Source organism: Prinia subflava, chromosome 18, assembly GCF_021018805.1.
Source record: "Prinia subflava isolate CZ2003 ecotype Zambia chromosome 18, Cam_Psub_1.2, whole genome shotgun sequence".
NCBI classification, from domain to species: domain Eukaryota; kingdom Metazoa; phylum Chordata; class Aves; order Passeriformes; family Cisticolidae; genus Prinia; species Prinia subflava.
Window position 1 is genome coordinate 2,654 of NC_086264.1, and position 27,641 is coordinate 30,294.

A 27,641-nucleotide genomic window follows, 5' to 3' on the forward strand; every position below is an offset into this window, starting at 1 on the left:
TCAGATTGTGGGAGACATTTGGCACTCCAAAAGCAGACCGAGTTCCAAAATGTGGCATCTTGCATGTGGGAGAAATCTTGAATGCCACGGCATTTTTGCAGGCCGAAGCCGAGGTGGCTGGATGAGGGTGGTGGACACGAACAGTGGCCCTTTTCCATGGGAAACTAAACTCACCTGGCCATGTTCCTGGTGTCAGATTGTGGGAGACATTTGGCACTCCAAAAGCAGCCCAAGTTCAAAAATTTGGCATCTTGCATGTGGGAGAAATCTTGAATGCCACGGCATTTTTGCAGGCCGAAGCCGAGATGGCTGGATGAGGGTGGTGGACATGAACAGTGGCCCTTTTCCATGGGAAACTAAACTCACCTGGCCATGTTCCTGGTGTCAAATTGTGGGAGACATTTGGCACTCCAGAAGCAGCCAGAGTTCCAAAATGTGGCATCTTCCATCTCGGAGAAATCTTGAATGCCACGGCATTTTTGCAGGAAGAAGCCAATGGGGCACGATGGGGCACGTGGACATGAACGGTGGCCCTTTTCCATGGGAAACTAAACTCACCTGGCCATGTTCCTGGTGTCAGATTGTGGGAGACATTTGGCACTACAAAAGCAGCCCGAGTTCCAAAATGTGGCATCTTGCATGTGGGAGAAATCTTGAATCCCACAGCATTTTTGCAGGCCGAAGCCGATCGGGCAGGATGAGGGAGGATGCGGGTGGTGGACACAAACCGTGGCCCTTTTCCATGGGAAACTAAACTCACCTGGCCATGTTCCTGGTGTCAGATTGTGGGAGACATTTGGCACTACAAAAGCAGCCCGAGTTCCAAAATGTGGCATCTTGCATGTGGGAGAAATCTTGAATGCCACGGCATTTTTGCAGGCCGAAGCCGAGGTGGCTGGATGAGGGTGGTGGACACGAACAGTGGCCCTTTTCCATGGGAAACTAAACTCACCTGGCCATGTTCCTGGTGTCAGATTGTGGGAGACATTTCGCACTCCAAAAGCAGCCTGAGTTCCAAAATGTGGCATCTTGCATGTGGGAGAAATCTTGAATGCCACGGCATTTTTGCAGGCCAAAGCCGATAGGGCAGGACAGGGCAGGATGAGGGTGGTGGACATGAACGGTGGCCCTTTTCCATGGGAAACTAAACTCACCTGGCCATGTTCCTGGTGTCAGATTGTGGGAGACATTTGGCACTACAAAAGCAGCCCGAGTTCCAAAATGTGGCATCTTGCATCTGGGAGAAATATTGAATCCCACAGCATTTTTGCAGGCCGAAGCCGAGGTGGCCGGATGAGGATGGTAGACACGAACGGTGGCCCTTTTCCATGGGAAACTGAACTCACCTGGCCATGTTCCTGGTGTCAAATTGTGGGAGACATTTGGCACTCCAGAAGCAGCCCGAGTTCCAAAATGTGGCATCTTGCATGTGGGAGAAATCTTGAATGCCACGGCATTTTTGCAGGCCGAAGCCGAGGTGGCTGGATGAGAGTGGTGGACACGAACAGTGGCCCTTTTCCATGGGAAACTAAACTCACCTAGCCATGTTCCTGGTGTCAGATTGTGGGAGACATTTGGCACTCCAGAAGCAGCCAGAGTTCCAAAATGTGGCATCTTGCATGTGGGAGAAATCTTGAATCCCACAGCATTTTTGAGGCAGAAGCCGATCGGGCAGGATGAGGCAGGATGAGGGTGGTGGACACAAACGGTGGCCCTTTTCCATGGGAAACTAAACTCACCTGGCCATGTTCCTGACATCAGATTGTGGGAGACATTTGGCACTCCAAAAGCAGCATGAGTTCCAAAATGTGGCATCTTGCATGTGGGAGAAATCTTGAATGCCACGGCAGTTTTGCAGGCCGAAGCCGAGATGGCTGGATGAGGGTGGTGGACATGAACAGTGGCCCTTTTCCATGGGAAACTAAACTCACCTGGCCATGTTCCTGGTGTCAAATTGTGGGAGACATTTGGCACTCCAGAAGCAGCCAGAGTTCCAAAATGTGGCATCTTCCATCTCGGAGAAATCTTGAATGCCACGGCATTTTTGCAGGAAGAAGCCAATGGGGCACAATGGGGCACGATGGGGCACGTGGACATGAACGGTGGCCCTTTTCCATGGGAAACTAAACTCACCTGGCCATGTTCCTGGTGTCAGATTGTGGGAGACATTTGGCACTACAAAAGCAGCCCGAGTTCCAAAATCTGGCATCTTGCATGTGGGAGAAATCTTGAATCCCACAGCATTTTTGCAGGCCGAAGCCGATCGGGCAGGATGAGGCAGGATGCGGGTGGTGGACACAAACCGTGGCCCTTTTCCATGGGAAACTAAACTCACCTGGCCATGTTCCTGGTGTCAGATTGTGGGAGACATTTGGCACTCCAAAAGCAGACCGAGTTCCAAAATCTGGCATCTTGCATGTGGGAGAAATCTTGAATGCCACGGCATTTTTGCAGGCCAAAGCCAATAGGGCAGGATTGGGCAGGATGAGGGTGGTGGACATGAACGGTGGCCCTTTTCCATGGGAAACTAAACTCACCTGGCCATGTTCCTGGTGTCAGATTGTGGGAGACATTTGGCACTACAAAAGCAGCCCGAGTTCCAAAATGTGGCATCTTGCATGTGGGAGAAATCTTGAATGCCACGGCATTTTTGCAGGCCGAAGCCGAGGTGGCTGGATGAGGGTGGTGGACACGAACAGTGGCCCTTTTCCATGGGAAACTAAACTCACCTGGCCATGTTCCTGGTGTCAGATTGTGGGAGACATTTCGCACTCCAAAAGCAGCCTGAGTTCCAAAATGTGGCATCTTGCATGTGGGAGAAATCTTGAATGCCACGGCATTTTTGCAGGCCAAAGCCGATAGGGCAGGACAGGGCAGGATGAGGGTGGTGGACATGAACGGTGGCCCTTTTCCACGGGAAACTAAACTCACCTGGCCATGTTCCTGGTGTCAGATTGTGGGAGACATTTGGCACTACAAAAGCAGCCCGAGTTCCAAAATGTGGCATCTTGCATCTGGAAGAAATCTTGAATCCCACAGCATTTTTGCAGGCCGAAGCCGAGGTGGCCGGATGAGGATGGTAGACACGAACGGTGGCCCTTTTCCATGGGAAACTGAACTCACCTGGCCATGTTCCTGATGTCAGATTGTGGGAGACATTTGGCACTCTAAAAGCAGCCAGAGTTCCAAAATCTGGCATCTTGCATGTGGGAGAAATCTTGAATGCCACGGCATTTTTGCAGGCCGAAGCCAATAGGGCAGGATTGGGCAGGATGAGGGTGGTGGACATGAACGGTGGCCCTTTTCCATGGGAAACTAAACTCACCTGGCCATGTTCCTGGTGTCAGATTGTGGGAGACATTTGGCACTCCAAAAGCAGCCTGAGTTCCAAAATGTGGCATCTTGCATCTGGGAGAAATCTTGAATGCCACGGCATTTTTGCAGGCCGAAGCCGAGGTGGCTGGATGAGGGTGGTGGACACGAACGGTGGCCCTTTTCCATGGGAAACTAAACTCACCTGGCCATGTTCCTGGTGTCAGATTGTGGGAGACATTTGGCACTCTAAAAGCAGCCCGAGTTCCAAAATGTGGCATCTTGCATCTGGGAGAAATCTTGAATGCCACGGCATTTTTGCAGGCCGAAGCCGATAGGGCAGGATTGGGCAGGATGAGGGTGGTGGACATGAACGGTGGCCCTTTTCCATGGGAAACTAAACTCACCTGGCCATGTTCCTGGTGTCAGATTGTGGGAGACATTTGGCACTCCAAAAGCAGCCCGAGTTCCAAAATGTGGCATCTTGCATCTGGAAGAAATCTTGAATCCCACAGCATTTTTGCAGTCCAAAGCCGAGGTGGACGGATGAGGATGGTGGACACGAACGGTGGCCCTTTTCCATGGGAAACTCAACTCACCTGGCCATGTTCCTGATGTCAGATTGTGGGAGACATTTGGCACTCTAAAAGCAGACCGAGTTCCAAAATGTGGCATCTTGCATGTGGGAGAAATCTTGAATGCCACGGCATTTTTGCAGGCCGAAGCCAATAGGGCAGGATTGGGCAGGATGAGGGTGGTGGACACAAACGGTGGCCCTTTTCCATGGGAAACTAAACTCACCTGGCCATGTTCCTGGTGTCAGATTGTGGGAGACATTTGGCACTCCAAAAGCAGCCTGAGTTCCAAAATGTGGCATCTTCCATCTGGGAGAAATCTTGAATGCCACGGCATTTTTGCAGGCCGAAGCCGAGGTGGCTGGATGAGGGTGGTGGACACGAACGGTGGCCCTTTTCCATGGGAAACTAAACTCACCTGGCCATGTTCCTGACGTCAGATTGTGGGAGACATTTGGCACTCCAAAAGCAGCCCGAGTTCCACAATGTGGCATCTTCCATCTGGGAGAAATCTTGAATGCCACGGCATTTTTGCAGGCTGAAGCCGAGGTGTCTGGATGAGGGTGGTGGACACGAACGGTGGCCCTTATCCATGGGAAATTAAACTCACCTAGCCATGTTCCTGATGTCAGATTGTGGGAGACATTTGGCACTCTAAAAGCAGCCCGAGTTCCAAAATGTGGCATCTTGCATGTGGGAGAAATCTTGAATGCCACGGCATTTTTGCAGGCCGAAGCCAATAGGGCAGGATTGGGCAGGATGAGGGTGGTGGACATGAACGGTGGCCCTTTTCCATGGGAAACTAAACTCACCTGGCCATGTTCTTGATGTCAGATTGTGGGAGACATTTGGCACTCCAAAAGCAGCCCGAGTTCCAAAATCTGGCATCTTGCATGTGGGAGAAATCTTGAATCCCACAGCATTTTTGCAGGCCGAAGCCGAGGTGGCTGGATGAGAGTGGTGGACACGAACAGTGGCCCTTTTCCATGGGAAACTAAACTCACCTAGCCATGTTCCTGGTGTCAGATTGTGGGAGACATTTGGCACTCCAGAAGCAGCCAGAGTTCCAAAATGTGGCATCTTGCATGTGGGAGAAATCTTGAATCCCACAGCATTTTTGAGGCAGAAGCCGATGGGGCAGGATGAGGCAGGATGAGGGTGGTGGACACAAACAGTGGCCCTTTTCCATGGGAAACTAAACTCACCTGGCCATGTTCCTGACATCAGATTGTGGGAGACATTTGGCACTCCAAAAGCAGCGAGAGTTCCAAAATGTGGCATCTTGCATGTGGGAGAAATCTTGAATGCCACGGCATTTTTGCAGGCCGAAGCCGAGGTGGCTGGATGAGGGTGGTGGACACGAACAGTGGCCCTTTTCCATGGGAAACTAAACTCACCTGGCCATGTTCCTGGTGTCAGATTGTGGGAGACATTTGGCACTCCAAAAGCAGCCCAAGTTCAAAAATTTGGCATCTTGCATGTGGGAGAAATCTTGAATGCCACGGCATTTTTGCAGGCCGAAGCCGAGATGGCTGGATGAGGGTGGTGGACATGAACAGTGGCCCTTTTCCATGGGAAACTAAACTCACCTGGCCATGTTCCTGGTGTCAAATTGTGGGAGACATTTGGCACTCCAGAAGCAGCCAGAGTTCCAAAATGTGGCATCTTCCATCTCGGAGAAATCTTGAATGCCACGGCATTTTTGCAGGAAGAAGCCAATGGGGCACGATGGGGCACGTGGACATGAACGGTGGCCCTTTTCCATGGGAAACTAAACTCACCTGGCCATGTTCCTGGTGTCAGATTGTGGGAGACATTTGGCACTACAAAAGCAGCCCGAGTTCCAAAATGTGGCATCTTGCATGTGGGAGAAATCTTGAATCCCACAGCATTTTTGCAGGCCGAAGCCGATCGGGCAGGATGAGGGAGGATGCGGGTGGTGGACACAAACCGTGGCCCTTTTCCATGGGAAACTAAACTCACCTGGCCATGTTCCTGGTGTCAGATTGTGGGAGACATTTGGCACTACAAAAGCAGCCCGAGTTCCAAAATGTGGCATCTTGCATGTGGGAGAAATCTTGAATGCCACGGCATTTTTGCAGGCCGAAGCCGAGGTGGCTGGATGAGGGTGGTGGACACGAACAGTGGCCCTTTTCCATGGGAAACTAAACTCACCTGGCCATGTTCCTGGTGTCAGATTGTGGGAGACATTTCGCACTCCAAAAGCAGCCTGAGTTCCAAAATGTGGCATCTTGCATGTGGGAGAAATCTTGAATGCCACGGCATTTTTGCAGGCCAAAGCCGATAGGGCAGGACAGGGCAGGATGAGGGTGGTGGACATGAACGGTGGCCCTTTTCCATGGGAAACTAAACTCACCTGGCCATGTTCCTGGTGTCAGATTGTGGGAGACATTTGGCACTACAAAAGCAGCCCGAGTTCCAAAATGTGGCATCTTGCATCTGGGAGAAATATTGAATCCCACAGCATTTTTGCAGGCCGAAGCCGAGGTGGCCGGATGAGGATGGTAGACACGAACGGTGGCCCTTTTCCATGGGAAACTGAACTCACCTGGCCATGTTCCTGATGTCAGATTGTGGGAGACATTTGGCACTCTAAAAGCAGCCAGAGTTCCAAAATCTGGCATCTTGCATGTGGGAGAAATCTTGAATGCCACGGCATTTTTGCAGGCCGAAGCCAATAGGGGAGGATTGGGCAGGATGAGGGTGGTGGACATGAACGGTGGCCCTTTTCCATGGGAAACTAAACTCACCTGGCCATGTTCCTGGTGTCAGATTGTGGGAGACATTTGGCACTCCAAAAGCAGCCTGAGTTCCAAAATGTGGCATCTTGCATCTGGGAGAAATCTTGAATGCCACGGCATTTTTGCAGGCCGAAGCCGAGGTGGCTGGATGAGGGTGGTGGACACGAACGGTGGCCCTTTTCCATGGGAAACTAAACTCACCTGGCCATGTTCCTGGTGTCAGATTGTGGGAGACATTTGGCACTCTAAAAGCAGCCCGAGTTCCAAAATGTGGCATCTTGCATCTGGGAGAAATCTTGAATGCCACGGCATTTTTGCAGGCCGAAGCCGATAGGGAAGGATTGGGCAGGATGAGGGTGGTGGACATGAACGGTGGCCCTTTTCCATGGGAAACTAAACTCACCTGGCCATGTTCCTGGTGTCAGATTGTGGGAGACATTTGGCACTCCAAAAGCAGCCCGAGTTCCAAAATGTGGCATCTTGCATCTGGAAGAAATCTTGAATCCCACAGCATTTTTGCAGTCCAAAGCCGAGGTGGACGGATGAGGATGGTGGACACGAACGGTGGCCCTTTTCCATGGGAAACTCAACTCACCTGGCCATGTTCCTGATGTCAGATTGTGGGAGACATTTGGCACTCTAAAAGCAGACCGAGTTCCAAAATGTGGCATCTTGCATGTGGGAGAAATCTTGAATGCCACGGCATTTTTGCAGGCCGAAGCCAATAGGGCAGGATTGGGCAGGATGAGGGTGGTGGACACAAACGGTGGCCCTTTTCCATGGGAAACTAAACTCACCTGGCCATGTTCCTGACGTCAGATTGTGGGAGACATTTGGCATTCCAAAAGCAGCCCGAGTTCCAAAATGTGGCATCTTGCATGTGGGAGAAATCTTGAATGCCACGGCATTTTTGCAGGAAGAAGCCAATAGGGCAGGATTGGGCAGGATGAGGGTGGTGGACATGAACGGTGGCCCTTTTCCATGGGAAACTAAACTCACCTGGCCATGTTCCTGGTGTCAGATTGTGGGAGACATTTGGCACTCCAAAAGCAGCCCGAGTTCCAAAATGTGGCATCTTCCATCTGGGAGAAATCTTGAATGCCACGGCATTTTTGCAGGCTGAAGCCGAGGTGGCTGGATGAGGGTGGTGGACACGAACGGTGGCCCTTATCCATGGGAAATTAAACTCACCTGGCCATGTTCCTGATGTCAGATTGTGGGAGACATTTGGCACTCCAAAAGCAGCCCGAGTTCCAAAATGTGGCATCTTGCATGTGGGAAAAATCTTGAATGCCAGGGCATTTTTGCAGGCCGAAGCCAATAGAGCAGGATTGGGCAGGATGAGGGTGGTGCACATGACGGTTGGCCTTTTTCCATGGGAAACTAAACTCACCTGGCCATGTTCTTGATGTCAGATTGTGGGAGACATTTGGCACTCCAAAAGCAGCCAGAGTTCCAAAATCTGGCATCTTGCATGTGGGAGAAATCTTGAATGCCACGGCATTTTTGCAGGCCGAAGCCGATAAGGCAGGATTGGGCAGGATGAGGGTGGTGGACAGGAACGGTGGCCCTTTTCCATGGGAAACTAAACTCACCTGGCCATGTTCCTGGTGTCAGATTGTGGGAGACATTTGGCACTCCAAAAGCAGCCCGAGTTCCAAAATCTGGCATCTTGCATCTGGAAGAAATCTTGAATCCCACAGCATTTTTGCAGTCCAAAGCCGAGGTGGACGGATGAGGATGGTGGACACGAACGGTGGCCCTTTTCCATGGGAAACTAAACTCACCTGGCCATGTTCCTGATGTCAGATTGTGGGAGACATTTGGCACTCCAAAAGCAGCCAGAGTTCCAAAATGTGGCATCTTGCATGTGGGAGAAATCTTGAATCCCACAGCACTTTTGCAGGAAGAAGCCGATCGGGCAGGATGAGGCAGGATGAGGGTGGTGGACACAAACGGTGGCCCTTTTCCATGGGAAACTAAACTCACCTGGCCATGTTCCTGACGTCAGATTGTGGGAGACATTTGGCACTCCAAAAGCAGACCGAGTTCCAAAATCTGGCATCTTGCATGTGGGAGAAATCTTGAATGCGACGGCATTTTTGCAGGCCAAAGCCATTAGGGCAGCATTGGGCAGGATGAGGGTGGTGGACATGAACGGTGGCCCTTTTCCATGGGAAACTAAACTCACCTGGCCATGTTCCTGGTGTCAGATTGTGGGAGACATTTGGCACTCCAAAAGCAGCCTGAGTTCCAAAATGTGGCATCTTCCATCTGGGAGAAATCTTGAATGCCACGGCATTTTTGCAGGCCGAAGCCGAGGTGGCTGGATGAGGGTGGTGGACACGAACGGTGGCCCTTTTCCATGGGAAACTAAACTCACCTGGCCATGTTCCTGGTGTCAGATTGTGGGAGACATTTGGCACTCCAAAAGCAGCCCGAGTTCCAAACTGTGGCATCTTCCATCTGGGAGAAATCTTGAATGCCACGGCATTTTTGCAGGCCGAAGCCGAGGTGGCTGGATGAGGGTGGTGGACACGAACGGTGGCCCTTTTCCATGGGAAACTAAACTCACCTGGCCATGTTCCTGACGTCAGATTGTGGGAGACATTTGGTACTCCAAAAGCAGCCCAAGTTCAAAAATTTGGCATCTTGCATGTGGGAGAAATCTTGAATGCCACGGCATTTTTGCAGGCCGAAGCCGAGGTGGCTGGATGAGGGTGGTGGACATGAACAGTGGCCCTTTTCCATGGGAAACTAAACTCACCTGGCCATGTTCCTGGTGTCAGATTGTGGGAGACATTTGGCACTCCAAAAGCAGACCGAGTTCCAAAATGTGGCATCTTCCATCACGGAGAAATCTTTAATGCCACGGCATTTTTGCAGGAAGAAGCCGATGGGGCACGATGGGGCACGATGGGGCAGGTGGACATGAACAGTAGCCCTTTCCCATGGGAAACTAAACTCACCTGGCCATGTTCCTGGTGTCAGATTGTGGGAGACATTTGGCACTCCAAAAGCAGCCCGAGTTCCAAAATCTGGCATCTTGCATGTGGGAGAAATCTTGAATGCCACGGCATTTTTGCAGGCCGAACCCGAGGTGGCTGGATGAGGGTGGTGGACACGAACAGTGGCCCTTTTCCTTGGGAAACTAAACTCACCTGGCCATGTTCCTGGTGTCAGATTGTGGGAGACATTTGGCACTACAAAAGCAGCGAGAGTTCCAAAATGTGGCATCTTGCATGTGGGAGAAATCTTGAATGCCACGGCATTTTTGCAGGCCGAAGCCGATAGGGCAGGATTGGGCAGGATGAGGGTGGTGGACATGAACGATGGCCCTTTTCCATGGGAAACTTAACTCACCTGGCCATGTTCCTGACGTCAGATGGTGGGAGACATTTGGCACTCCAAAAGCAGCCCAAGTTCCAAATTCTGGCATCTTGCATGTGGGAGAAATCTTGAATGCCACGGCATTTTTGCAGGAAGAAGCCGAGGTGGCTGGATGAGGGTGGTGGACACGAACAGTGGCCCTTTTCCTTGGGAAACTAAACTCACCTGGCCATGTTCCTGATGTCAGATTGTGGGAGACATTTGGCACTCCAAAAGCAGCCCAAGTTCCAAAATCTGGCATCTTGCATGTGGGAGAAATCTTGAATGCCACGGCATTTTTGCAGGCCGAAGCCAAGGTGGCTGGATGAGGGTGGTGGACATGAACAGTGGCCCTTTTCCATGGGAAACTAAACTCACCTGGCCATGTTCCTGGTGTCAGATTGTGGGAGACATTTGGCACTCCAAAAGCAGCCCGAGTTCCAAAATGTGGCATCTTGCATCTGGAAGAAATCTTTAATGCCACGGCATTTTTGCAGGAAGAAGCCGATGGGGCACGATGGGGCACGATGGGGCAGGTGGACATGAACGGTGGCCCTTTTCCATGGGAAACTAAACTCTCCTGGCCAGGTTCCTGATGTCAGATTGTGGGAGACATTTGGCACTACAAAAGCAGCCCGAGTTCCAAAATGTGGCATCTTGCATCTAGGAGAAATCTTGAATCCCACAGCATTTTTGCAGGAAGAAGCCGAGGTGTCCGGACGAGGGTGGTGGACACAAACGGTGGCCCTTTTCCATGGGAAACTAAACTCACCTGGCCATGTTCCTGGTGTCAGATTGTGGGAGACATTTGGCACTCCAGAAGCAGCCAGAGTTCCAAAATGTGGCATCTTGCATGTGGGAGAAATCTTGAATCCCACAGCACTTTTGCAGGAAGAAGCCGATCGGGCAGGATGAGGCAGGATGAGGGTGGTGGACACAAACGGTGGCCCTTTTCCATGGGAAACTAAACTCACCTGGCCATGTTCCTGACGTCAGATTGTGGGAGACATTTGGCACTCCAAAAGCAGACCGAGTTCCAAAATCTGGCATCTTGCATGTGGGAGAAATCTTGAATGCGACGGCATTTTTGCAGGCCAAAGCCATTAGGGCAGCATTGGGCAGGATGAGGGTGGTGGACATGAACGGTGGCCCTTTTCCATGGGAAACTAAACTCACCTGGCCATGTTCCTGGTGTCAGATTGTGGGAGACATTTGGCACTCCAAAAGCAGCCTGAGTTCCAAAATGTGGCATCTTCCATCTGGGAGAAATCTTGAATGCCACGGCATTTTTGCAGGCCGAAGCCGAGGTGGCTGGATGAGGGTGGTGGACACGAACGGTGGCCCTTTTCCATGGGAAACTAAACTCACCTGGCCATGTTCCTGGTGTCAGATTGTGGGAGACATTTGGCACTCCAAAAGCAACCCGAGTTCCAAACTGTGGCATCTTCCATCTGGGAGAAATCTTGAATGCCACGGCATTTTTGCAGGCCGAAGCCGAGGTGGCTGGATGAGGGTGGTGGACACGAACGGTGGCCCTTTTCCATGGGAAACTAAACTCACCTGGCCATGTTCCTGACGTCAGATTGTGGGAGACATTTGGTACTCCAAAAGCAGACCGAGTTCCAAAATGTGGCATCTTGCATGTGGGAGAAATCTTGAATGCCACGGCATTTTTGCAGGCTGAAGCCGAGGTGGCTGGATGAGGGTGGTGGACACGAACAGTGGCCCTTTTCCTTGGGTAACTAAACTCACATGGCCATGTTCCTGGTGTCAGATTGTGGGAGACATTTGGCACTCCAAAAGCAGCCCAAGTTCAAAAATTTGGCATCTTGCATGTGGGAGAAATCTTGAATGCCACGGCATTTTTGCAGGCCGAAGCCGAGGTGGCTGGATGAGGGTGGTGGACATGAACAGTGGCCCTTTTCCATGGGAAACTAAACTCACCTGGCCATGTTCCTGGTGTCAGATTGTGGGAGACATTTGGCACTACAAAAGCAGACCGAGTTCCAAAATGTGGCATCTTCCATCACGGAGAAATCTTTAATGACACGGCATTTTTGCAGGAAGAAGCCGATGGGGCACGATGGGGCACGATGGGGCAGGTGGACATGAACAGTAGCCCTTTCCCATGGGAAACTAAACTCACCTGGCCATGTTCCTGGTGTCAGATTGTGGGAGACTTTTGGCACTCCAAAAGCAGCCCGAGTTCCAAAATCTGGCATCTTGCATGTGGGAGAAATCTTGAATGCCACGGCATTTTTGCAGGCCGAAGCCGAGGTGGCTGGATGAGGGTGGTGGACACGAACAGTGGCCCTTTTCCTTGGGAAACTAAACTCACCTGGCCATGTTCCTGGTGTCAGATTGTGGGAGACATTTGGCACTACAAAAGCAGCGAGAGTTCCAAAATGTGGCATCTTGCATGTGGGAGAAATCTTGAATGCCACGGCATTTTTGCAGGAAGAAGCCGATGGTGCACGATGGGGTACGATGGGGCACGATGGGGCAGGTGGACATGAACGGTGGACCTTTTCCATGGGAAACTAAACTCACCTGGCCATGTTCCTGGTGTCAGATTGTGGGAGACATTTGGCACTCCAGAAGCAGCCAGAGTTCCAAAATGTGGCATCTTGCATGTGGAAGAAATCTTGAATGCCACGGCATTTTTGCAGGCCGAAGCCGATAGGGCAGGATTGGGCAGGATGAGGGTGGTGGACATGAACGGTGGCCCTTTACCATGGGAAACTAAACTCACCTGGCCATGTTCCTGACGTCAGACTGTGGGAGACATTTGGCACTCCAAAAGCAGCCCAAGTTCCAAATTCTGGCATCTTGCATGTGGGAGAAATCTTGAATGCCACGGCATTTTTGCAGGAAGAAGCCGAGGTGGCTGGATGAGGGTGGTGGACACGAACAGTGGCCCTTTTCCTTGGGAAACTAAACTCACCTGGCCATGTTCCTGACGTCAGATTGTGGGAGACATTTGGCACTCCAAAAGCAGCCCAAGTTCCAAAATCTGGCATCTTGCATGTGGGAGAAATCTTGAATGCCACGGCATTTTTGCAGGCCGAAGCCAAGGTGGCTGGATGAGGGTGGTGGACATGAACAGTGGCCCTTTTCCATGGGAAACTAAACTCACCTGGCCATGTTCCTGGTGTCAGATTGTGGGAGACATTTGGCACTCCAAAAGCAGCCCGAGTTCCAAAATGTGGCATCTTGCATCTGGAAGAAATCTTTAATGCCACGGCATTTTTGCAGGAAGAAGCCGATGGGGCACGATGGGGCACGATGGGGCAGGTGGACATGAACGGTGGCCCTTTTCCATGGGAAACTAAACTCTCCTGGCCAGGTTCCTGATGTCAGATTGTGGGAGACATTTGGCACTACAAAGCAGCCCGAGTTCCAAAATGTGGCATCTTGCATCTAGGAGAAATCTTGAATCCCACAGCATTTTTGCAGGAAGAAGCCGAGGTGTCCGGACGAGGGTGGTGGACACAAACGGTGGCCCTTTTCCATGGGAAACTAAACTCACCTGGCCATGTTCCTGGTGTCAGATTGTGGGAGACATTTGGCACTCCAGAAGCAGCCAGAGTTCCAAAATGTGGCATCTTGCATGTGGGAGAAATCTTGAATCCCACAGCACTTTTGCAGGAAGAAGCCGATCGGGCAGGATGAGGCAGGATGAGGGTGGTGGACACAAACGGTGGCCCTTTTCCATGGGAAACTAAACTCACCTGGCCATGTTCCTGACGTCAGATTGTGGGAGACATTTGGAACTCCAAAAGCAGACCGAGTTCCAAAATCTGGCATCTTGCATGTGGGAGAAATCTTGAATGCGACGGCATTTTTACAGGCCAAAGCCATTAGGGCAGCAATTGGGCAGGATGAGGGTGGTGGACATGAACGGTGGCCCTTTTCCATGGGAAACTAAACTCACCTGGCCATGTTCCTGGTGTCAGATTGTGGGAGACATTTGGCACTCCACAAAAGCAGCTCGAGTTCCAAACTGTGGCATCTTCCATCTGGGAGAAATCTGAATGCCACGGCATTTTTGCAGGAAGAAGCCGAGGTGGCTGGATGAGGGTGGTGGACACGAACAGTGGCCCTTTTCTTTGGGAAACTAAACTCACCTGGCCATGTTCCTGACGTCAGATTGTGGGAGACATTTGGCACTCCAAAAGCAGCCCAAGTTCCAAAATCTGGCATCTTGCATGTGGGAGAAATCTTGAATGCCACGGCATTTTTGCAGGCCGAAGCCAAGGTGGCTGGATGAGGGTGGTGGACATGAACAGTAGCCCTTTTCCATGGGAAACTAAACTCACCTGGCCATGTTCCTGGTGTCAGATTGTGGGAGACATTTGGCACTCCAAAAGCAGCCCGAGTTCCAAAATGTGGCATCTTGCATCTGGAAGAAATCTTTAATGCCACGGCATTTTTGCAGGAAGAAGCCGATGGGGCACGATGGGGCACGATGGGGCAGGTGGACATGAACGGTGGCCCTTTTCATGGGAAACTAAACTCTCCTGGCCAGGTTCCTGATGTCAGATTGCGGGAGACATTTGGCACTACAAAAGCAGCCTGAGTTCCAAAATGTGGCATCTTGCATCTAGGAGAAATCTTGAATCCCACAGCATTTTTGCAGGAAGAAGCCGAGGTGTCCGGACGAGGGTGGTGGACACAAACGGTGGCCCTTTTCCATGGGAAACTAAACTCACCTGGCCATGTTCCTGGTGTCAGATTGTGGGAGACATTTGGCACTCCAGAAGCAGCCAGAGTTCCAAAATGTGGCATCTTGCATGTGGGAGAAATCTTGAATCCCACAGCACTTTTGCAGGAAGAAGCCGATCGGGCAGGATGAGGCAGGATGAGGGTGGTGGACACAAACGGTGGCCCTTTTCCATGGGAAACTAAACTCACCTGGCCATGTTCCTGACGTCAGATTGTGGGAGACATTTGGCACTCCAAAAGCAGACCGAGTTCCAAAATCTGGCATCTTGCATGTGGGAGAAATCTTGAATGCGACGGCATTTTTGCAGGCCAAAGCCATTAGGGCAGCATTGGGCAGGATGAGGGTGGTGGACATGAACGGTGGCCCTTTTCCATGGGAAACTAAACTCACCTGGCCATGTTCCTGGTGTCAGATTGTGGGAGACATTTGGCACTCCAAAAGCAGCCTGAGTTCCAAAATGTGGCATCTTCCATCTGGGAGAAATCTTGAATGCCACGGCATTTTTGCAGGCCGAAGCCGAGGTGGCTGGATGAGGGTGGTGGACACGAACGGTGGCCCTTTTCCATGGGAAACTAAACTCACCTGGCCATGTTCCTGGTGTCAGATTGTGGGAGACATTTGGCACTCCAAAAGCAGCCCGAGTTCCAAAATGTGGCATCTTCCATCTGGGAGAAATCTTGAATGCCACGGCATTTTTGCAGGCCGAAGCCGAGGTGGCTGGATGAGGGTGGTGGACACGAACGGTGGCCCTTTTCCATGGGAAACTAAACTCACCTGGCCATGTTCCTGACGTCAGATTGTGGGAGACATTTGGTACTCCAAAAGCAGACCGAGTTCCAAAATGTGGCATCTTGCATGTGGGAGAAATCTTGAATGCCACGGCATTTTTGCAGGCTGAAGCCGAGGTGGCTGGATGAGGGTGGTGGACACGAACAGTGGCCCTTTTCCTTGGGTAACTAAACTCACCTGGCCATGTTCCTGGTGTCAGATTGTGGGAGACATTTGGCACTCCAAAAGCAGCCCAAGTTCAAAAATTTGGCATCTTGCATGTGGGAGAAATCTTGAATGCCACGGCATTTTTGCAGGCCGAAGCCGAGGTGGCTGGATGAGGGTGGTGGACATGAACAGTGGCCCTTTTCCATGGGAAACTAAACTCACCTGGCCATGTTCCTGGTGTCAGATTGTGGGAGACATTTGGCACTACAAAAGCAGACCGAGTTCCAAAATGTGGCATCTTCCATCACGGAGAAATCTTTAATGCCACGGCATTTTTGCAGGAAGAAGCCGATGGGGCACGATGGGGCACGATGGGGCAGGTGGACATGAACGGTAGCCCTTTCCCATGGGAAACTAAACTCACCTGGCCAGGTTCCTGATGTCAGATTGTGGGAGACATTTGGCACTACAAAAGCAGCCCGAGTTCCAAAATGTGGCATCTTGCATCTAGGAGAAATCTTGAATCCCACAGCATTTTTGCAGGAAGAAGCCGAGGTGGCCGGACGAGGGTGGTGGACACAAACGGTGGCCCTTTTCCATGGGAAACTAAACTCACCTGGCCATGTTCCTGGTGTCAGATTGTGGGAGACATTTGGCATTCCAAAAGCAGACCGAGTTCCAAAATCTGGCATCTTGCATCTGGGAGAAATCTTGAATGCCACCGCATTTTTGCAGGCCGAAGCCAACAGGGCAGGATTGGGCAGGATGAGGGTGGTGGACATGAACGGTGGCCCTTTTCCATGGGAAACTAAACTCACCTGGCCATGTTCCTGACGTCAGATTGTGGGAGACATTTGGCACTCCAAAAGCAGCTCGAGTTCCAAAATGTGGCATCTTGCATGTGGGAGAAATCTTGAATGCCACGGCATTTTTGCAGGAAGAAGCCGAGGTGTCCGGACGAGGGTGGTGGACACAAACGGTGGCCCTTTTCCATGGGAAACTAAACTCACCTGGCCATGTTTCTGATGTCAGATTGTGGGAGACATTTGGCACTCCAGAAGCAGCCCGAGTTCCAAAATCTGGCATCTTGCATGTGGGAGAAATCTTGAATCCCACAGCATTTTTGCAGGCAGAAGCCGATCGGGCAGGATGAGGCAGGATGAGGGTGGTGGACACAAACGGTGGCCCTTTTCCATGGGAAACTAAACTCACCTGGCCATGTTCCTGGTGTCAGATTGTGGGAGACATTTGGCACTCCAAAAGCAGCCAGAGCTCCAACATGTGGATCAAGTAACATCTCAATCCCAAATTGCCTAGAAAACAACCTGAGGAATTTTTGTAAGTAAAGACATTTGGAACAGTCAGGAAATTGGTGGAAGCTCATTATGATTTTAAATCTGCTTCCTCTGCTGTGATTTTAAAGGGTAGTGTATACTAAACATGTGTAGTTATTCCTGTCCAAAAATGATCTGTATTTTGTGCAAGTAACAATGCAAAGAAATTCTGATCTTACTTGTATTTTTACATCACAAACTCTTTGGTAGAGTTGCGAAGTTTCAACAGAACACAAGAGCCACAATTCTCACCATAACAGAAGTCAACTTGGCAAAAGTCAGGAACTTTATTTACAAATCCATGGAGGAGGAGTGTTGTTCTGGTTTTTTTGAGTTTTTTTAAAGCCTTCTACTTGTTTAGAACATGGAGTCAGATCTTTAGTTTGTGTTCAATATTAAGGGTCAGTTTTTCACTTTATCACACTTTGGAACATGAACAACCTTTCTTTTTTTTTTCACTGTCCTTTGTTTAGATATTTCTAGCCTGAAAATGTTGGTCTACAGCAGGTCTGGCCAGTGGGGTGAAGGGGTAGTAACCTCCGAAGCAATCCATAACCAGACCCACAAATGTATAAAAATGGCAGAAATAAACAGGCTCGCCCTCTTTTTGGGGAGCAGCCTTTCCCTGCAGACCTCCTGCCCCTGTCTTGTTGTTTTGCGTGCCGTTCCAACAGAGGAGGATGACACCAGGAACACACTCCAGCTGAAAGTAACCATTTATTGGAAAAGGCACAAAATCAAATGGACAGTCCCTGATTATGGTCAAGCAATTATCCCAAAGCCAGAGAGAAAATTGGGAACCTTGCACTGGGTATAAGGCCTTCCAGTGGCTTTGCTTCCCAGTGGCTCTCTCCATTTTTGCCAACTACCTGGAAGAGGAAAAACAACAGGAGTCAAGTGTCAAACCTGGGTAGGACATCCTTGGTTCAGGCAGATGGAACAGGCCCTCCCACAGAGCGAGTCCAGGCTGGGCACTGGGGAGCTGCAGCAATCTGGGACTGCCCGTGGCACCAAAGGGCTGGAAAAGGAGCCCCAGCTGCCCAGGTTTGGTGCTGGGACACGGCAAGGTCTGGGCACAGGGGCAGCACTCGGAGCTGGGACCGCAGGAGAACAGCCCAAACCCAGGTCCAACATCCAGCAGTGCAGGCAGCACGCCCCAGGAGCAACTCAGGGGGGAGAAGCCCCCCGGATGCTCCCTGCAGGCTCCACGTTCCCGGCCTTTGGCAGCTCTGCCAGGGCCTCCCTGAGAACACTAACCTCACCGTGCAGCTCCCACTAAATACAAGAACCTATGGAAATCATCCAGAAATGCAAGGATTTCTAATTATTAAGAACCAACACAGCAGCAGTATGTGTCCAAACTGTACTGCAAACTAGCAGCTCTGAGGAGATGCAGGGATTTATTCCAGAGGGGACACAAGGATCCCTCAAGCAGCCAAGATTTCTCTCAGGGTCTTCCCACTGCTCTCTGAGGACATGAGCAGCAGTTTCTCCATGGTGTTCCCCTTGTCACCAATACAAAGACTTGTGTCCCCCTCAAACTCCACATTCAGGAAGAGAAAGAGGAATATTATCATTACACAGACTGTGCAGGAGGGTGTGACTGAGGCAGGATCACCAGCTCCCAACTCACTGCTGCATCTGGACTTGTGACCAGTTCCTTCCCACCACCATTCCCTGGGTGCCATGTCCACAGACACCTGTCTCCATGCAGCTTAAAAAGCCAAAGAAACCAAAAGAAAGAAGATCAAAAAATCAATTCATATGCTTCTAGTCTGGGGAGAATGAGGGAGGTCTAAAAACTGTATTTACTTTGGAAGAGTAGAGCCATTTTTAAATGACCTTGAATATCAGTGAAGGGCAGCAAAAGCTGATCAACTCCTTTATTAACTTATTAGCAGCAGAAAACCAGAAGTTTTAAGTTAAGTTACAACCAACTTTTGCTGATAAAAATTAAGGAGGTGACATGTTGGTGTCAGTGCTTTTAAGTTTCTGAAAATAGAGGGTCTTTGTACCATGAATACATTACTGAGAGAGCTTATTTTAAAATAAGACTTTTCAAAATAAAGTCAGCAACAAAGGAAAGTCTCAAAAACAAAATAGAAGCCTCACAGATGTTAAAAAAAGTTGACTTTGGTATGTATAACTTGGCAGCCTCCCCATTTTCAGTCCTTACCATTAAATTTTAACAAGCTGATGATTAAAACCTTGTAGAAAATTTTTTAAAGAACCCACTCCAGGACAAAGCTAAACATTTTCCAAAGTACCTTCAGTGTGCAAGTCTCTCACCCACAACTGTTTCCTCCTTGGTGCGATCTGCCACGGATCTAATCCATCCACATCTGCAAGAAAGTTAGGACAAAAGTCAGAGCGCTGCAGGATGACTTAAAAGCTCCGGGCATCTTATGCCCATCTAGAAATACCCTCTACACTCCCACTACACCCTACACTGCAAACTTCAAGTCCCCGGGACATGTCCTATTACCCCTACACCCAGGCCACACAGCAGGGCAGAGCAGCGCAGGGCCAAACTCACACCGACACCCGTGACACAGGACACCACAAACGAGAAGGATGCAACAGGGAGAGAAAAGGCTCGGCCAGAAGAAGGACCCTGAGGGCCAAGAGAATGCGGAAGGAGATGACCGAGGTAAGACCGATGGGGAGCCGATGAGGCTCGGAGAACCTGACAGCAAGAAGATGCCAACTGAACTGCTTCTTCCGAGAACCGCAAAGATGGATGCCCGAGAACCCTACGGTCAGACACCTCGACCTAGCTCGGCATTCTTACAAGGCTTAATCTGCCATAAGGGATCGTTGCGGTGCACAGCTGTCAGTACAGCTAAGAACAAGACCTGAAAAGACCTGGGACCGGATGCTTCTGAAGAGAGATGCGATTCTGATGCGGGGGGGAGCTCCCGAGTTAAAGGTGCCGAGCCGAGGAACACAGGGATTGCAAATGCTAAGACACAAGCCAGGGATTCCAAAATACCCCTTGCAGGGCTATGGAAAGCGACGCGACAGGTGAGACACCCAAAAGACACAGAGTGCACAACAGACAAGCGACTCCACGTGGCCTGGGACTGCTCTGCCCTGCACAGCTCAGCGCTGCTATCAAAAGTGAGACTTTCCCTTTAGGCTACTTAAGGGCCACATCTTGGCCATCCCGGACTGCAAATCTGACTGAAAAAACCTTCCCACTGACACCTGATGGGCCACCCTGCTTTCAACCCCCTCTGTGGCTCACAGCCCTCCACTTATCTCTTTGATGTCTGGGAATGCCAATCAGCATCGGGTGCAAAACAAGGCTGCCTCGCCCTTGAGGAATTTCCCACCGGCACCAGGCTGTCATCTCTCAGGCAGCTGCAATAAAGGAAACCAAACGTGAACACATAGCCTTGGCAGAACAACTGCCAACACCTGAAGATTCTGCAACTCAGCATCTTCTATGAATGTCTAGGTCATTGAGTTATACATTTAGCCATGCTTAGAGGCTCAAATTTGCAGAGCCAAAGTCCTCATCGCATTATTGGGGCAATGACCACCCACCAGAGTCTCCATAAAGGGTGTGAGGCTCCCTGGTTGCAATAGGACAAGGAACCAATGGTGGGCATATCCCGTTAACAAAAAACCCAGGGGAATTCCAGCCCCACTGCTGCTGTCTGCCTCGCCCTAGCCTTAGGTTTACTCCCTGCACCTCTCAGGAGTTCTGGCATCATCCTGCATTAGGGTTCGTGCCTGCACCTACTCTCAGAACAACAGGGGTGTTGGGAGGGCTGCTCTGAGGGCAGGTATACCTGTATTCTAACTTGTATCCCTGCCTGGAGCCCTTATTTTCACTCTGTGCTCTCTAGCCCTTGAGTCCTTTCCCTCTCAAGTCCTCCCTCAGCCTCCGTCTGTCACTGTCAAGTGCCCCTGCTGAACCCTACAACCTGCAACTTGGGTTCCTCCCAGGACACGGATCCCAGGGTGGGCTGGGCATCCCTCGGTGCACCCTAATCCTGTGGACTCTTGAAGATGGCTGACACCATAAAGTTCGCTAGAACATGGAGAGGGGGCAGAACTGCCCTGGCCAGGGAAGGCTCCAACGAGGCTGAGGAGAAATGCTCACCCTTTACTCCCAAGTGGTCCATCCCTCTACGGTTCTCTCATCTAAGCTAACTTTAAATTGCCTCCTAGAATGGAAAAGGTTTTTTCCTCTTCTCCTGACCACCAGCTCCAACACTTATCTTTCAGGAGACGAGTAGATAAAATCCATTCTTGATGGAAAAGAACGTGTCGGCATCATCACCTTTGAGACATTCTCTGCATCTGCTTCAGTGCTGCCATATTCAAACTCGAGCTCTGCACCTCTGCAGGGTATCTAGGACCATGAAAACAAAAATGTGACGATCCTCTCCAGAAGAATAATCCCCAGGTCTCCTCCACACTGCTGTCCTGGCTCATCTTAGATCTTCATTCGACTCCAGAGGCTGCCCAGAGGATACCTGCAAAATGAAAAGGTACATGCTTAACCCCTCGCCCAGGAGCCACCCTGCCTAACTGCCCCCTCACCTGCTCTCCTCTGTTCCTCAGCACGCCTAGGGCAGCAGCAGCAACTGCAAAGAAATCAAGCAAAAATGCATGTGAGATAATGCGAAACAGCGACCTCCCCAGTCCAGCTGAGGTATGCCACAAGTGTACCTTAAGCTTACACCCATCTGGCCTCTGACATCCAGGGCTGGGACATCTGGCAAGTGAACCAACTAAAATAAAAAAACAACAGTGGATGCTTAGAGTTGCACCAGAAATTAAGACCTGAGCAATAGCAACTGCTTCTATCCACCAGTCACTGCTCACCTTGCTTCATTGACCTTTACTGCCAATACCCAGCTTTACTTCCTAAAAATAAACACAAAGAACAATGCTGCAATATAGCCACCATTCACGCCTCCCCAGCAAAGGCCAACAGTCACCAGCCTTCCTCTTTGGGCAGTGGGGGAGGAGAACACCCTCACCCGGGATGGGGCACTCTGCCACAGATTTAATCCATCTGCATCTGCAAGAAAGTTAGGACAAAAGTCAGAGCGCTGCAGGATGACTTAAAAGCTCAGGGCATCTTGTGCCCATCTAGAAATACTGTCTTACACTCCAACTACACCCTACACTGCAAACTTCAAGTCCCCGGGACATGTCCTACTACCCCTACACCCAGGCTACGCAGCAGGGCAGAGCAGCGCAGGGCCAAACTCACACCGACACCCGTGACACAGGACACCACAAACGAGAAGGACGCAACAGGGAGAGAAAAGGCTCGGCCAGAAGAAGGACCCTGAGGGCCGAGAGAATGCAGAAGGAGATGACCGAGGTAAGACCGATGAGGCTCGGAGAACCTGGCAGCAAGAAGATGCGAACAGAACTGCTTCATCCGAGAACCGCAAAGATGGATGCCCGAGAACCCTACGGTCAGATACCTCGACCTAGCTCGGCATTCTTACAAGGCTTAATCTGCCATAAGGGATCGTTGCGGTGCACAGCTGTCAGTACAGCTCAGAACAAGACCTGAAAAGACCTGGGACCGGATGCTTCTGAAGAGAGATGCAATTCCGATGTGCGTACGAGCTCCCGAGTCAAAGGCGCCGAGCTGAGGAATAGGGAGATGTCAAGAACGATGCCCTGATTTTTCCGAGAGGCTCCTCAAAGGACTAAGGCAGAAGACATTGCACGTGAGACACCCAAAGACACAGAGTGCGCAACAGACAAGTGACTCCACATGGCCTGAGACTGCTTTGCACACTTCAGCACTGTGATCCCCAAAGACTTTCCCTTGATGTGGCCTAAAGAGTCCCATCTGGGCCATCCCAGTCCGCAGAGCCTACTCCAGACCCCTCTCGGCGAGTTCCCACCTGGCACCCTGCTTTCATCCCCTCTGTGGCTCGTAGCCCTCCACTTATCTCTAGGACTTCCGGGGACGAGAATCTGCGTCGGGTGCAAAGGAAGGCCATCCTGCCTGTTTTAAGAAAGCTTCTAGGTGTTTTAAGAAAGCTTCTAGGTGTTTTAAGAAAGCTTCTAGGTGTTTTAAGAAAGCTTCTAGGTGTTTTAAGAAAGCTTCTAGGTGTTTTAAGAAAGCTTCTAGGTGTTTTAAGAAAGCTTCTAGGTGTTTTAAGAAAGCTTCTAGGTGTTTTAAGAAAGCTTCTAGGTGTTTTAAGAAAGCTTCTAGGTGTTTTAAGAAAGCTTCTAGGTGTTTTAAGAAAGCTTCTAGGTGTTTTAAGAAAGCTTCTAGGTGTTTTAAGAAAGCTTCTAGGTGTTTTAAGAAAGCTTCTAGGTGTTTTAAGAAAGCTTCTAGGTGTTTTAAGAAAGCTTCTAGGTGTTTTAAGAAAGCTTCTAGGTGTTTTAAGAAAGCTTCTAGGTGTTTTAAGAAAGCTTCTAGGTGTTTTAAGAAAGCTTCTAGGTGTTTTAAGAAAGCTTCTAGGTGTTTTAAGAAAGCTTCTAGGTGTTTTAAGAAAGCTTCTAGGTGTTTTAAGAAAGCTTCTAGGTGTTTTAAGAAAGCTTCTAGGTGTTTTAAGAAAGCTTCTAGGTGTTTTAAGAAAGCTTCTAGGTGTTTTAAGAAAGCTTCTAGGTGTTTTAAGAAAGCTTCTAGGTGTTTTAAGAAAGCTTCTAGGTGTTTTAAGAAAGCTTCTAGGTGTTTTAAGAAAGCTTCTAGGTGTTTTAAGAAAGCTTCTAGGTGTTTTAAGAAAGCTTCTAGGTGTTTTAAGAAAGCTTCTAGGTGTTTTAAGAAAGCTTCTAGGTGTTTTAAGAAAGCTTCTAGGTGTTTTAAGAAAGCTTCTAGGTGTTTTAAGAAAGCTTCTAGGTGTTTTAAGAAAGCTTCTAGGTGTTTTAAGAAAGCTTCTAGGTGTTTTAAGAAAGCTTCTAGGTGTTTTAAGAAAGCTTCTAGGTGTTTTAAGAAAGCTTCTAGGTGTTTTAAGAAAGCTTCTAGGTGTTTTAAGAAAGCTTCTAGGTGTTTTAAGAAAGCTTCTAGGTGTTTTAAGAAAGCTTCTAGGTGTTTTAAGAAAGCTTCTAGGTGTTTTAAGAAAGCTTCTAGGTGTTTTAAGAAAGCTTCTAGGTGTTTTAAGAAAGCTTCTAGGTGTTTTAAGAAAGCTTCTAGGTGTTTTAAGAAAGCTTCTAGGTGTTTTAAGAAAGCTTCTAGGTGTTTTAAGAAAGCTTCTAGGTGTTTTAAGAAAGCTTCTAGGTGTTTTAAGAAAGCTTCTAGGTGTTTTAAGAAAGCTTCTAGGTGTTTTAAGAAAGCTTCTAGGTGTTTTAAGAAAGCTTCTAGGTGTTTTAAGAAAGCTTCTAGGTGTTTTAAGAAAGCTTCTAGGTGTTTTAAGAAAGCTTCTAGGTGTTTTAAGAAAGCTTCTAGGTGTTTTAAGAAAGCTTCTAGGTGTTTTAAGAAAGCTTCTAGGTGTTTTAAGAAAGCTTCTAGGTGTTTTAAGAAAGCTTCTAGGTGTTTTAAGAAAGCTTCTAGGTGTTTTAAGAAAGCTTCTAGGTGTTTTAAGAAAGCTTCTAGGTGTTTTAAGAAAGCTTCTAGGTGTTTTAAGAAAGCTTCTAGGTGTTTTAAGAAAGCTTCTAGGTGTTTTAAGAAAGCTTCTAGGTGTTTTAAGAAAGCTTCTAGGTGTTTTAAGAAAGCTTCTAGGTGTTTTAAGAAAGCTTCTAGGTGTTTTAAGAAAGCTTCTAGGTGTTTTAAGAAAGCTTCTAGGTGTTTTAAGAAAGCTTCTAGGTGTTTTAAGAAAGCTTCTAGGTGTTTTAAGAAAGCTTCTAGGTGTTTTAAGAAAGCTTCTAGGTGTTTTAAGAAAGCTTCTAGGTGTTTTAAGAAAGCTTCTAGGTGTTTTAAGAAAGCTTCTAGGTGTTTTAAGAAAGCTTCTAGGTGTTTTAAGAAAGCTTCTAGGTGTTTTAAGAAAGCTTCTAGGTGTTTTAAGAAAGCTTCTAGGTGTTTTAAGAAAGCTTCTAGGTGTTTTAAGAAAGCTTCTAGGTGTTTTAAGAAAGCTTCTAGGTGTTTTAAGAAAGCTTCTAGGTGTTTTAAGAAAGCTTCTAGGTGTTTTAAGAAAGCTTCTAGGTGTTTTAAGAAAGCTTCTAGGTGTTTTAAGAAAGCTTCTAGGTGTTTTAAGAAAGCTTCTAGGTGTTTTAAGAAAGCTTCTAGGTGTTTTAAGAAAGCTTCTAGGTGTTTTAAGAAAGCTTCTAGGTGTTTTAAGAAAGCTAAATATATATAAAATATTAAAATAATAATAATTTTATATAATTTTATATTATTTGTATTACATAGCATATATAATTATATATACTATATATAATATATAATTCTGGTTTTATATTAATTTGTTATAATTTATATTAACATATATTAATTTATATGAATATTAATAATCTAGAGTATAAAAATATATAATATATATCAAAAAACCAATTCTTATCACATCAAAAACTAAATACAACCATATAGAATTCCATGCAACAAATCTCAAAAACTAGCAGAAGACATAAATCAATCCAGCTTGCTAAACTCAAAACTGTACAACTGACCCTAAACACGACTAAAAAAATACATACACTAACTCATAAATAATAACCACTACTCTATAAAATTAACTAAAAAAACCAAACTAATTAACAACATGAAAAAATCTCAACTACTGACAAAGAATTCCACTACCCCCAAAAAACACCTAAAAAATCCACCATATCACTACCCATGTTTGCAAAAACAAAACAAATGAGACCCACCAAAACAACAAACAAATCATACTGCAGATATAACAATATCACAAATAAACTTAAATTAACAACATCAAAAATATTATTCCTAACTCAGTAAACCCATAATGCCTCAAACCATCCAATCAAAAATATCACCTATATATACTCACAAAACCAAAAGATCAATTTAACCATGAACAGTATCTCCCAAATTATCTGAAGCTATCAAACATATACTGCAACCAAACAAACCAAATAAGTAAACCCTTGCTATATAATAAACAATCCAACCACATATATTAGAAAATCCTAACAAATTAACTACATCACACTACCTCAAACCACCAAAACAAACACTACATACTCCCCCCAATAAAAAAGCACTGAATGACTGAAAGCATATCCTGTACCTCATATTACATCCCATTACACCATTGTAAGCCTTAGAAAGCATATCCTTTAAAAATATCATATCCCATTAAAAAAAAACCACAACAAAACCCAGTCTAAAAACAACCTGATCAACACCTGAAATAAGAAACACAACATTAAATAAATAGACCATATCCCTTACCATACACCATCAACAAACAAAATAAATCTACACAGTGAAATAGTAAAAACCACCATAAAACAACTACAGAAAAAACTTTTAAATACTAAAAGCTGCATCCAACAAAACACCCAAATCTCCACCAGCCAAGCTAGCCCTACCCAATCTGAATCCCTACATACAATAAACAAAAACACAACCTCAATAACATTTAGCAGAAGTCTATTTTTAAAGCTACTCAAATTAATTCTATCTCAAATACAAACAAACTCATCCATAAAGTTATCTTCACTCAAAAACTAAATTACACCTAATAAATAAAACCAAAAAGTAAAACAAAACACTATATACCACCAAACCCCATAATATTTAAGAAAAACCACACTGAAATACTACTATTCATTCAAATCCTAGGCAAAGGGAGATTTTCACCAATTTAAACACAGACAATAACAAAAGAGGAGTTTCTTCCCTCAATTTAAACTTCTTTTGTCCTCATAACCCCCATTTTTTTCAGGGGCAGCAGGGAGGGATTAGCAAGATAAAATTGAAAAGCAAAAGGTGAAAGTCCCCTTTACAAACCCACACTGGCTCACCGGCTGCTGCCCCGTCTAGCACAAAGGTTTGCCCCCCAGCAGCTCCTTCAAACAAAGCCCCACACCCAAGTGCATCCAGTCGCTCCCCCAGACCCAATGAGAGGCTCTCACCATCACTCCATGAGACATGCCTGGGAGCCCACCATAAGCCTCTCTCTTCCAGCAGCTCCATGCCGAATTGAGCTGAAGCAACCCCCTCTTAAAGCAGCCTCGGGAGGACCCGCCCCCTCGTCATCGTTACAGCACCCAGCTGTGTCTGTTCCCTGTCCTCATCATTCTCATAGCCCACACCTGTGGCTGCTGCCACTCTGAGTGTGAGGGCAGGGAGGACTTGCTGCTCCTTCCCTGGACAGTTCACTGTCAGCACTTGACACACTGGGGCACCAGACTTTCCTTGCTATGGATAAGGATCCCTCTTCTCCTGCAAGTGCCCAAGGCTGAAATTTGGATTCCACCTCCAAAATTCTGTGTGTGAGGTTCATCATTCCTAAGGAAGTTCCTAAGGAAATTCCCCAGCAATCATTAGCCTTCATTTACAATTTTTCCTTTGGAATCATTACTAGCTTGTCTGTCTGTAGAAGCATTTCATTGAGAGTTCAGGAGCTGGGTTGGCTTCTTTATGATCTAGCTGATAAGCCCAGGCGAAATCCAAACAGCCTAAATGACAGGGAAATATGGAGACAGTTTATAAATACTCCCCCTCCCGTGCAACTTAGTTCTTCATCGCACAAGGGGCAAGTATGGAATTCAGATGTTCTCTGCATTTCTCCAG